This window comes from Lathyrus oleraceus, chromosome 7 (genome assembly GCF_024323335.1).
Source record: "Lathyrus oleraceus cultivar Zhongwan6 chromosome 7, CAAS_Psat_ZW6_1.0, whole genome shotgun sequence".
Lineage (NCBI taxonomy): Eukaryota > Viridiplantae > Streptophyta > Magnoliopsida > Fabales > Fabaceae > Lathyrus > Lathyrus oleraceus.
Genome location: NC_066585.1, coordinates 289,698,626 through 289,711,597, shown reverse-complemented (window position 1 = coordinate 289,711,597; position 12,972 = coordinate 289,698,626). Strand labels below are relative to the sequence as shown.

Sequence of the window (12,972 nt, the reverse complement as noted above, 5' to 3'; positions counted from 1 at the left end):
GTAAGAAGTTTTCAAATAAAAACTAATAAAAATCAGAGATCACAGGTAAGGGGGTTGGTTACACAGAGGGAAGGTGTTAGCACCCAAAGTGTCATAGGTACTTCTAGGGAGCCCTTTTTGTGTGCATATGTATTTTGTACAAAGTGATGTTTACAAACAAATAGAATGGGGGGATGAGAAAAAGAATTCATTAATTATATTTTTGTGTTTGACAAGACCATCGGACTTGTGCCTACATACCAACATAAAAATGAGGGATCAAAACCTCGTAGTTCGTGATACAAATTTCAAAATGAGTGCATTGTTTTTAACAAAATTTAAGTTTGAACGGCATAAAGGCCTAAAATGGTTTGAATGAGTAAGTTCTTTTTTGGCTTTTTTGAAAGTTTAAGTCAAGTATAGTTAAGTTTATTCACAAGTTTGATTTAACAAAATAAGTTAAAAAAATGCAATGGCATAAGGCCAAAGTTTCTATCTTTTTTTGCAAAAGTGGTCGAAGTTTAGAACAACAAAAAAGTTCACACAAGGAAGATTTTGAAAATGGAAGGAGAGATTTTGAAATTAAAGAAATGGGGAGAATATGAAGAGACTACCCTATGCACAAAATTAAAAAGTTAAGAGTTGAAAAGATCTGACCAAATGGGTAGCAATCCAATAGACAAAAATGTCAATAGAAACCCAGAAAACCCTTGGACTTTTAGGATCAAACAACACACAAATGCACAATTATATTATCTTTGAAGAGCAAAGGCATCAAATAAAGATGGCCTCATCCAAGCTTATCCATTCCATGATCTTCTTCAGAAATAGCCCATGTAATAGATGAATTCCACAAATCACAGGTTCAAAATAACAGCTTCCCAATGATCATGTTGCAGATGAACTTAGAGAGATTTTGAATGATGTATCAGATGAATTCAAATTGCAAGCACTTGGTTCTTCTCAAATTGGCATTGGACAAGTCCTTTAGCTTAGGGAGGTTGCCTAGATTCTAAGTCCATTTGTCCAAGATCAAGTCAACAGTCCACTCAAAAGTTTTTTAGGGTTTTTGTTATTATTATGTACATTAATGGTCAAAGACCACATAAACAAGCAAAGTATACACAAACAAAATACATCACACAATATGGTCCAAATGGACAAAGTGAATATTGCATTAACATAAACAATTAGAATGATATGTACAATGGCAAATGAAATAAAGTGCTAAAGGTAAAATTGCATAAAGATAAAAACTTGAAATTAAAAGTTAATAGGTAGTAGGTTAGAGGTTAGTTTTGTTTTGCTTTACTTTCAAGACATTCTTTGGAGAACACTCAACCCACTTATCACAAGCATGGATCCTTGAACCAAAATATCTTCCAAAGGAAGGAAAGAAGGCCAAGTTTCCACACAATACCATGAAAGAGGGGAGACTTACAATCTTACTAACTAGAATGCTTATGCCTTTTGTGTCAAAAATTTAGCGCTATGTTAAGCAATCGTAATTGGACTTATGTAGAAGTCACAACTATTTGAGGTCGGGCAATAGGCTTTTGGTGTTAATGCATGTTGGAGACATAGTATTATAAACAATGCTCATGAAACATACCACACACAAAAAATATGCAAAAGGTGTGGCTTAATCTCATCCATACTCATGTCAATTTTTCAATCAACTAGCATTAGGACTTTGAGATGTCATAGGCCAAATGGAAATGAATGAATGAAGAAGGGGAATTAGATGAAGAGGGAAGGGGATGAATGAGATCACAAATTGGTCAAAGGAGGACTTTTACCAAATTAATATCATTCATTCATTTTGGGAGATGGAATGTACATTCCATCAATCCCCTAAATCCAATGATATTAACTTGACAAAGTCAAATCAACCTTGACCATGACCCAACAACAAACAAGCAAACTCAAATAAGTCAATACAAATGGTCAACAAAATTTAATTGGCATTTATTCAATTACAAATAATAAAATAGTGCATTTAAATCAAATATGTTTTGTCCAATTCCTAAAATCTCATCAAAACACCAAAGAAATGGCCATGAGATTTATCATAGGTCAAACAAGGTCAAAGGACCTTGGAGAAAAAAATTCATAATTTTTGGACATTTAAAAATATTTTTAAGCAATTAAAAACAAATACAAAATCAATTAATTCATGAAAAATATTAATAATGATCCAAAAAATAATTTCAATTCAGAATATGAAAGAGAAAAATATTTGGAATTTTTTGGTGAAAGTCCCATATTTTTTGGATCAATATTGAATTTAATATGAATTATTGAAGAAAATGCAAATAAAATAAAAATTCAGAAATTCTAAATTACGTGGACCATCAGATCTCCCTCATTAATTGAGGTGGCAGATCTGATGATCCAAAACGCGCGTTCCACATGTACATGAGTCAACCGCGTGGCACAAATGGTAATTCAAAGCAACGCTCAGGATTAGAACGTGATACATGGATCATATGGTTCACAACCTTGCCAAGTCACCACCGGAGACAGAGCTTCGGTCATCTTCTCCGGTGAACCTCACCGGACTGGTCAAGATGAACCATCACCAAAAAGAAAAACAAGGACATGATCTTGAATAAAAATGGCACTAAGCTCGAATCTGACATCCATTCATTCTAATTTCAAATATATTGAGAGATATGTGGAATTGAAAATTGAGGTACATGAACTGAGTTGCTTCGGTTTAACCTCAAAGCAACTCAATCGTCTTGCCTACATTGGTAGGACTTCAGACAACCAAAGAATCAATAGAATTGAGCAAGAATTTAAGAGAATCAAAGAGTTTAAAATTTCTGCAAATTACCTCCAATGGAGGTCTGAACTTGATGAATCTTGAGCTTGCTTGTGCTTGGACTCACTCCGCTTGCTTGCAGGAGAAGGATTAAGTGGTTTAGAAGCAATGGATTCTTGGAGAATTGAATTCCAAAATAGTGGAGATTCAAGCTCAAATTCAAATGAATTTATCAGGTTTATCCTTTGAGAATGAAGGGTTTTCAATGGGGAATCAAAGTTGGCGCAATGGTGTTGTCAATTCTGAGCAATTGAAGCTCTATTTATAGATGAATCAAGTGATATTTGCACACTCACTTCCACTTTCCAAAATTGGCAAATGATGATGCAATGGTGCATGGGTGCGTATAGGCCCATGAAATGATAGCTTGAGGTCCAAAATTGCATATCAGATGGTTTGAAGTTAGCTTAGATTGCAAGGCAAATGTACATTGATGCTTGAAGATTGATCAATGCCAAATGATATCAGCCTGTTTAAGCCATGTGTAGCCTATGCATTTCAAGTCCAAAATGAGTGAGTTTGAGTTCTTTCGAAAGGTGAGATCAAGAGGAACAACTTTGATGTTCAACACTTTTTCATTTGGAGCTTGGAACTTGGATAAATTTGAGGTGGAAGTTTGGAAATTTTTGACATATCAAATTTTTTCTAAGTGTCAAGCCATATGTCTCAATATTCCACCTTGCTTAACTTTTTATATGAGCTTCAAATGGGAAACGTGTCTTCATCAAAGTTATAGCTATCTCAAATACCATCAAAATAGTCACCAATTTCATGTCATTTGGATTTGAAATGATAGAGTTATGCATTTTTGAAGTTTGGAAAAATCACTTGATCAATGGTATAGGTCAAAAGTGACCTATAATGTAGCCTCATATCACATGCTCAAAAAAGTTGGATTTTCTCCCACTCCAAACATCAAAGTTGAATTAGAAATATTGAATTTGATTGTGCAACTTGAAAATCTTTCATCTCATAAAAATTGAGCAAGTTATGGCTTTGGGAAGTTGACTTTCAAATTAGGGTTTAGACAAAATGACCGATAATGTTTCAACATAGAAGATGATTTTCCAAGCAAAACTAGCTCTAGGTACCAACATGAAAGTTATTTATAATGTCATTTAGAGTAAGTTTTCTCTTTTAATCATTTTCATATGGTGAAAATTCTATGAGATAGGGTCTAGGGAGACTCAGTTTTGATTAGATGAATTCATCCGGCCAACCACCATCAACCAACTTGCTAATTTCCAATTCTATTGACTTTCTTGGGTCATGGTAGATCATATATGCATAAGATGATGACTTTTGAAGTTTCACTTGAGAAATTTGATCAATTGGTGAGATAGCTTGTTGGAGAAGTTACTCAAGATACCCAGTCAAACTAGGGTTTCCAAGGCAAATCACACTCAAATTCTTGAAGAAAATTTGATAAATATAACATGTAGAGATCATTGGGACTCATATATGATGTTCATAACCATTCCTGAATCAATTCTTGGTTGTGCTCTTTGTTCACGAGGGTCTCAAACCCTAGATGTGGACTTGATGAATTAATGAGATCATGCCCTTCCTACAAAAGAGTTAGGCAAATGCAAAGACATATTTTTGGTATTTTGGTTAGTAAATGATAATATACAAGTATGATATAATCACAAAGTGCTTGGTGATCTCTCCTAAAACAAACCCAATGAAAGAGGGGTAAGGAGGATGCCAAGATATGATCCCAATGCTAATGCTTATGATGAAATTGCATGAGGGATCTTAAGGTCAAAATTGGTATTCTATTTTGGTGTTGTCTGGCATGAAATACTTTGATGCCTTGCTGGATATGTATTCTGCAGGTTCGGTATGGCTTGTTGCAAGGATCACCTGCAGGTCTGACCTGGATTTAAGGCAGGTTTGTGGTTGCGAGTTCATGATTCTACTGTGTGATACTGACTTGGTTGAACCATGGAGTCTTGCCAATGTTTGTATAGGTATTCTTACATGGTTCTGCAGTAGACCATGACCTGCATTGCTTCTTGTATTGGTTGTTGATTGATTGCAGGTTTATGCCTTGTTTTTCCATGTTTTTATTAAGACTTTGCCTCATGTTTTACCTTGGATTTGTAGGCCATGTGTGCATGAAGGATGGTGGTTCACCAAGCTTGAAATTAAAATCAATATGGACTAAGAGAAACTCAAGGACCAAAGGTCAAAAAATGGCCTTAGTATTAGGATTAGAACTTGGACTTAGGATCTTTTAGGATCAGGTTGACTTTGGTCAAAGTTCAACTTTTTGCATCTTTCCTCATGTATGGACACTTGTAGTGAATATGTAATGAATGGAAATTGAAGTTATATGAAATGATACTTTTTATGGAATTTGAATGGATATAAATGACTTTAAATGAATTAAAATGGATAATGATGAAAGGTATTGAAGTGGATGACCATTGAGATGAATCAATGGGCAGGACTTGGATGACCATTGGGATCACACCTTGGCATTCTCCTTACCCCTCTTTCATTAGGATTTGTTTTGGAAGAGATCACCAAGCATCATATGATTGTATCATACTTGTATATTATCATTTTACTAACCAAATACCAAAAATATGTCTTTGTATTTGCCTAACTCTTTTGTAGGTAAGGCATGATCTCCATTGATTCATCAAGTTCATATCTAGGGTTTGAGACCCTCATGACAAAGAGAACTACCATGAATTGATCCAAGAATGGTTATGAGCATCATATATGATTTCCATTGATTCCTACATGTCATATTGATCAAGTTTTCTTCAAGAGTTTGGAGGTGATTTGCCTTGGAAACCTTAGTTTGACTGGGTATCTTGAGTAACTTCTCCAACAAGCTATCTTACAATTTGATCAAATTTCTCAAGGGAAACTTCAAAATTCATCATCTTATGCATATATTATCTACCATGAGCCAAGAAAGTCAAAATAATTGAAGGTTAGCATGTTGGTTGATGGTGGTTGGCCAGATGAATTCATCTGATCAAAACTGGGTCCCCCTAGACCATATCTTCTACAATTTTCACCATATGAAAATTATTCCAAGAGAAAAGATACTCTAAATGACATTCCAAACAACTTTAATGTTGAGACCTAGAGCTAGTTTTTCTTGGAAAATCATTTTCTATGTTGAAACATTATAGGTCATTTTGTCTAAACCCTAATTTGAAAGTCAACTTCCCAAGGCCATAACTTCCTCAATTTTTATGAGATGAAAGATTTCCAAGTTGCAAAATCAAATTCAAGATGTCTAATTCAACTTTTATGTTTAGAGTGAGAGCAAATTCAACTTTTATGAGCATGTGATATGAGGTTACATTATAGGTCATTTTTTACCTATACCATTGAACAAGTGATTTTTCCAAACTTCAAAAATACATAACTCTATCATTCTAAATCCAAATGACATGAAATTGGTGACCATTTTTAAGGTACTTTAAAGAGCTACAACTTTTATGAATACATGTTTCTCATTTGAAGCTCACATAAAAAGTTAAGCAAGGTTGAAATTTCCAAACTTCCACCTCAAAATTCTCCATGGTCCAAGCTCCAAATGAAAAAGTGTTGAACATGAAAGTTGTTCCTCTTGATCTATCCTTTCCAAAAAGTCCAATTTTATCCATTTTGGGCAAGATTTTCTAGGGCTGCGCCTGGATGAAACATTGCATCATCATTTGGCAAAAATCAAACTTCAAGCTTCCATGTACAATTGCCTAGCAATCCAATTTGATTTCAGACTTGTTCACACTCAATTATGGACCAAATGGAATGATCTCATGGGCCTGTACACGCCCATGCACACATGCATCACTCATTGCCAATTTTGGAAACTCAATTGTAAGGTGCAAATATCATGTGATTCAGCTATAAATAGAGCACCCTATGCTCAAAATTGAGGACTCCTTCGCGCCAGCTTTGATCCCAAACACCAAACCCTTCCATTTGAGAGGATAATCCTGAGAATTTCCTTTGGAAATTGAGTTTGAATCTCATTGTTTTGAGATTCAAAACTCTAGGGATCCAAGACCTTTTGTGCATTCTAATCTACTTCTACAAGCATCCCGAGCAAGATCAAACATGAGCCAAAGCAAGAACAAGTGAATCCAGACCTGCATCGAAGGTATTTTCCAGAAAATTTTATCTCTTCGATTCTCTCTCAATTCCACTCAATTTTCTTGGATCTTTGGTTGTTTGAAGTCCTACCAATGTAGGCAAGAAGATTGAGTTGCTTAGAGGTCAAATCGAAGCAACTCATTTGACACACCTCAAAATTCAACTCCTCATATCTTTCTATATATGTGGAGTTAGTTAAAATTTAGGCCAGGTCTGTGCTCTACGCCATTTTTTCTTTCAGATCATATCCTCCTTTTTCATTTTCTTGATGGCGATGAGTGAACCAGTCCGGCCAGGGTCACCGGAGAAGATGATCGGCCTTTGGACTCCGACGATGCGCTGGAAGTGTTCAGAGCCATTGATCTGTTTCAAATTATTTTAATCTCACGCGTTGGTTCTGATTACCATCCCTGTGGCACATTGACTTAAGTCCACGGTAGAAAGCGCGCTGAGGACCACTTGATCTGCCACCTCAATTAATGAGGGAGATCAAGTGGTTCACGTTTTTTTGTTATTTTCTGATTTTCTTTTATTCCTTTTATTTTCATTAATTCATATTAATTTTAATATTGATCCAAAAAATATGAGAGTTTCACCAAAAAAATTCAAATAATTTCCTCTTTCATATTCTGAATTAAAATTATTTTTTGGATCATTATTAATATTTTTCATTATTTAATTGATTTTGTGTTTATTTTTAATTGTTTAAAAATATTTTTAAGTCTTTAAAAATTCTGAATTTTTTTCTCCAAGGTCCTTTGACCTTGTTTGACCCATGATAAATCTCATGGCCATTTATTTGGTGTTTTGATGAGGTTTTAGGAATTTGACAAACCATATTTAATTTAAATGCTTATTTTAGTATTTTTAATTTGAATAAATGCCAAATAATTTTATTGACCAATTGTGATGACTTGTTTGTGTTTGACTCTTCTTGTTGGGCCTTGGTCAAGGTTGATTTGACTTTGTCAAGTTAATATCATTGGATTTAGGGGATTGATGGAATGTACATTCCATCTCCAAAATGAATGGATGATATTAATTTGGTAAAAGTCCTTCTTTGACCAATTTGAGTTTTGATCCATTCCCATCCCTCTTCATCTCATTGCCATTCTTTATGCATTCATCTCATTTGGCCTATGATATGTCAAAAGTCCTAAGGCTAGTTGATTGAAAAATCAACATAAGTATGGATGGGATTAGGCCCCCTCTTTTGCATATTCTTTTTGTGTGTGGTATGTTTCATGAGCATAGTCCATTATATTATGTCTCTAACATGCATTAACACCAAAATTCTATTGACCGACCTCAAATAGTTGTGACTTCTACATAAGTCCAATTATGATTGCTTAACATAGCGCTAAATTTGTGACACAAAAGGCATAGCATTCTAGTTAGTGAGATTGTAAGTCTCCCCTCTTTCATGGTATTATGTGGAAACTTGGCCTTTTTTCCTTCCTTTGGAAGATGTCTTGGCTCAAGGATCCATGCTTGTGATAAGTGGGTTGAGTGTTCTCTAAAGAATGTCTTGAAATGAAAAGCAAAAGCAAAAACAATACTAACTTCTAACCAATTAACAACTAACTTTTAATTTCAAGTCATTTACTTTAATGTCATTAAATTCTAGCCTTTATTCATTTTTCATTGTTCATATCATTCTAATTGTTTATGTTAATGTAATTTTCACTTTGTCCACTTGGACCATATTGTGTGATATATCTTGTTTGTGTATACTTTGCTTGTTTGTGTGGTCTTTGACCATTAATGTACATAATAACAACAAAAACCCTAAAAAACTTTTGTGTGGACTGTTGGCTTGATCTTGGACAAATGGACTTAGAATTTAGGCAACATTCCTATGCTAAAGGAATTGGCCAATGCCAACTTATTGAGAAACCAAGTGCTTGCAATTTGAAATTTCATCTGATACATTATTCAAGATCCCTCTGAGTTCATCTGCAACATGATCATTGTGAAGCTGTTATTTTGAACCTGTGACTTGTGGAATTCATCTGTTACATGGACTAATTTGAAGAATATCATGGAGTGATTAAAGCTTGGATGTGGCTATCTTTATTTGATGCCTTTGCTCTTCAAGATAATATAATTGTGCATTTGTGTGTTGCTTAATTCTAAATGTCCAAGGGAATTCTGAGTTTCTATTGACATTCTTGTCTATTGGATTGCTACCCATTTGGCCAGATCTTTTCAACTCTTAACTTTCAATTTTGTGCATAGTATTAGTCTCTTCATCTTCTCCCCATTTATTTAATTTCAAAATCTCTCCCTCCCTTTTCAAAATATTCTTTGATTGAACTTATTTTGTTCTAAACTTTGACCACTTTGCAAAAGGATAGAAACTTTGGCCTTATGCCATTGTATTTTCAAACTTCTTTTCTTAAATCAAATTAGTAAATAAACATTGTATTTTCAAACTTCTTTTCTTAAATCAAATTTGTAAATAAACCTAACTATACTTGACTAAAACTTTCAAAAAGCCAAAAAGAACTAACTCATTCAAATAATTTTTAGGCCTTTATGCCTTTCAAACTTAATTTTTGTTAAAAGCAATGCATCCACTTTGAAATTTGTATCATGAACTACGAGGTTTTGATCCCTCATTTTTATGTTGGTACGTAGGCACAAGTCCGAAAGTCTTGTCAAAAACAAAAATATAATTAATGAATTCTTTTCTCATCCCCTCATTCTATTTGTTTGTAAACATCATTTTGTACAAAATACATATGCACACAAAAAGGGCTCCCTAGGAGTACCTAGGACACTTTGGGTGCTAACATCTTCCCTCTGTGTAACCAACCCCCTTACCTGTAATCTCTGACATTTTATTAGTTTTGATTTAAAAACTTCTTACTTTTGGGTTTTGTTCGTACTTTTTCCCTTTTCCCTTGGAAACAATAAAAGCGCGGTGACGACTCTTGTTATTTGATGTCTAGCTTATCTATAGCTTGATGATCATGAATTTACCGTTACATTGGGTAACAATGATGTGTTGCTAGATACCTCTCACTGTTTATTATGTTAAATACGTGATTTAATATAATTACCAATGTCGCGAGAACCTACAGGGTCACACACAAAAGGACGGATTGATGAGAGATAGAGTAAATAAGGAACACCGTAAGGTACAGTGCACTTAAGTGAATTGTAGAACATCGTAAGGTACGGTGCACTTAAGTAGAATACGAAATATGGTAAGGTACCACGTGCTTAAGTGATTTTGGTATATCATAAGATATGGGCCACATACACTTAAGTGGGCTTTTTAGCTTACAGCCCACACAAGTGATTCTATAAATAGAACACTTGGGCAGAAACATTTGTTCATATGAAATTTTGTTTATCTCTCTCTGATCACACTGAATTACACCGTATTTTTTACTCAGATTTCACATGTTTATTAGGACTTTATTATAATTTTGTTTGTATTATGCTCTCTTTTATGTTGTTTTCAGATATTTAGCTCTTTCAGACCCTTTTAGAAGAAATGAAGCAAAAAGACCTAAAATTAGGATTTTTCGGCAAATATTGTACACATGGCGGCCGCCATAGGAGAAGCCATGACTCATCAGCCCTCAACCAGGAGGTAACCGCCACGTTCCCATGTTCTTTCCCATTTACACACATGACGGGCGCCATGAAGGGATGGCGGGCGCCACCTTTGTATTCCACGTTCCCACTAAGGAGAAGTTGGAGGGCACCATGGTCTTTGCAAACTGCTGAAATCCTCTATAAATAGTTTGTTCCATTTCATTTTCAAATCATCCAACTTAGTTTACAACACTAAGCCTATATTTTTCATCTGTAAAAGCGGTAATCCGTCATAGCGGGGGGTTATCGCATCTTAGTGAGATTGAGTTGGGTCACTTCGAGTTGCTGTCGTCTTTATCTTCTGAGTCGGAGGTTTATTTTCCTTGTACCAGAATTAAAGCCTCCGTTTGGAGCATGTTCTTATTTTATCGCTTTTATTTATTTACTTGTCTCACTTTATTTTGTTTATTTACTTGTTTCGCTTTAATTTATTTAATTTCTGTCTTGCTTTACTTTATTTACTTTCTGTCTACGCTTTACTTTATTTAATTTCTATCTCGCTTTACTTTATTTACTTTCTATCTATGTTTTACTTTATTTATTCTTCGTCTCGCTTTACTTTATTTATTTTCTGCCTCGCTTTATTTTTATTTACTTTCTGTCCGCGCTTTATTTTTACATGCTTTACTCGTCCCTCACGCCTCACATTCTAAAACAACTTTTCATCATGATCAATATCATTGTGTTTGTTGGAATTACCATGTCTGGCTAAATCTTTTAAAGGTTAGAATGTAAGGATCGCGGTTAAAGAGATGTTTCACATATTGAATCTGTAGAAATACTTTAAAGGTTGTTTTGATTTTTAACTTGATTTTTCTAAAACAAACTTGGTTAGTTTTAACTATTCAAGGAGTGCGAAAGCACCCTGGCTTTGTTAACTAGGAATTTTTATCACTTTAAGGAAAAACTATTTTTGAAACTGTTTTCGGACGCGTTGATAGATTTAAAATCAGGAAATTCCTTGGGTAAACTTTCCAAATCAAAATCACTTTTTCAACTAAGTTTATGAGTCTTATTTCTTAAAAATAAGTTTACTACTTTAGCATTCTGCGCACCTTTTATAATCGACAATAAAAGGCCTTAATTTAAGGGTAAACTCGGTTCTGAATATGCGAAAGCGACAATTCCTGTTAAATAGATTCTTTTCAAGAGTAGAAAATATTGCCTCATAAGTAGTTCTATTTAGACAATCGAAACATCACTTAACTGACGTGAAATATATTCAACCTGTCTTTATATGCACTACATTTATTATTTAGCATTATTTTGCAACATCAATATCTCTTTTATACCGCCTTAGATAAACATCGTAACGATAGTAATCGATAGATTGACGATTTGGTCTCTGTGGGATCGATATTCTTTTATATTACTTTGACGCGATTCGTGCACTTGCAAATTCACCGATCAAGTTTTTGGCGCCGTTTCCGGGGACCAACTTCGTCAAATTTCGTACCCTGTTGTTACACCGTCTAGACTAAGGCATTATTAGCCGGTAAATGCGAAGAACCTGTAGTACCGGAAATTTAGTAGATCCTTTAGCGGAACCCGAACGTTACACTCGTACACGCCTCTTACTCATTCAAATTAAGAAAGCTATGACCGAGAATCGTGACCGAAGACCTCTTAAGGAATTTGCCCAACCCTCTAACGAGGAACCTAGTTCGAGTATAGTAAACCTCCTTATTCCTGCTAACAATTTCGAACTAAAACCGTCTTTGTTGCAATTAGTGCAACAGAACCAATTCGCGGGTCTCGCTACTAAGAACCCAAATCAACATTTAAAAGTTTTTATCCAATTAGCCGACACCTTTAAATCCAATGGTGCTTCACCTGATACGATTCGCTTGAGATTATTTCCTTTCTCCCTCAGGGATAGAGCACGTTCATGGTTAGATTCACTTCTATCCAATTCAATAACTACCTAGGAAGATCTTAGGAGAGTATTCCTTGCTAGATATATTCCCCCTAGTAAGACTACTGTTCTTCGAAACCAAATAAGTAGATTTACTCAAAACCAAGGAGAATCGCTTTTGGAAGCTTGGGAGAGATATAAAGAGCTATTAAGAGTCTGTCCACACCATGGCCTAGAATAATGGTTGATCGTTCATACCTTTTACAATGGACTCCATTATAACACCAAGATGAGCATCGACGCTGCCGCAAGTGGCGCGCTGATGAACAAACCTTACCATGAAGCTTGTGACCTAATTGAGGATATGGCCCAAAACCATTACCAATGGGGAACTGAACGAGCATCAATAGAGAAAAAGGAGACCCAAGGTGGAATACATGAGGTAAGCTCTCTAAACATGATGCAGGAGAAAATGGATGCTTTAGCCCTTAAGATAGAACATATGTCTACAAACACTCACACCGTAGCAGTAGTCCACACAAAGTGCGAACTCTGTGGATCTAAAGGACACGAATCG

The 12,972-nt window shown here is 35.0% G+C and overlaps 1 non-coding gene across 1 annotated transcript; it reads right to left on the bottom strand.

Moving 5' to 3' along the window:
- Positions 1–12,522: 12,522 nt before the first annotated feature.
- Positions 12,523–12,629, bottom strand: LOC127109344 (small nucleolar RNA R71). Its single transcript, XR_007796656.1, has one exon. It is a non-coding gene; the product is annotated as a small nucleolar RNA R71 (small nucleolar RNA).
- Between the last annotated feature and the right edge of the window lie 343 nt (positions 12,630–12,972).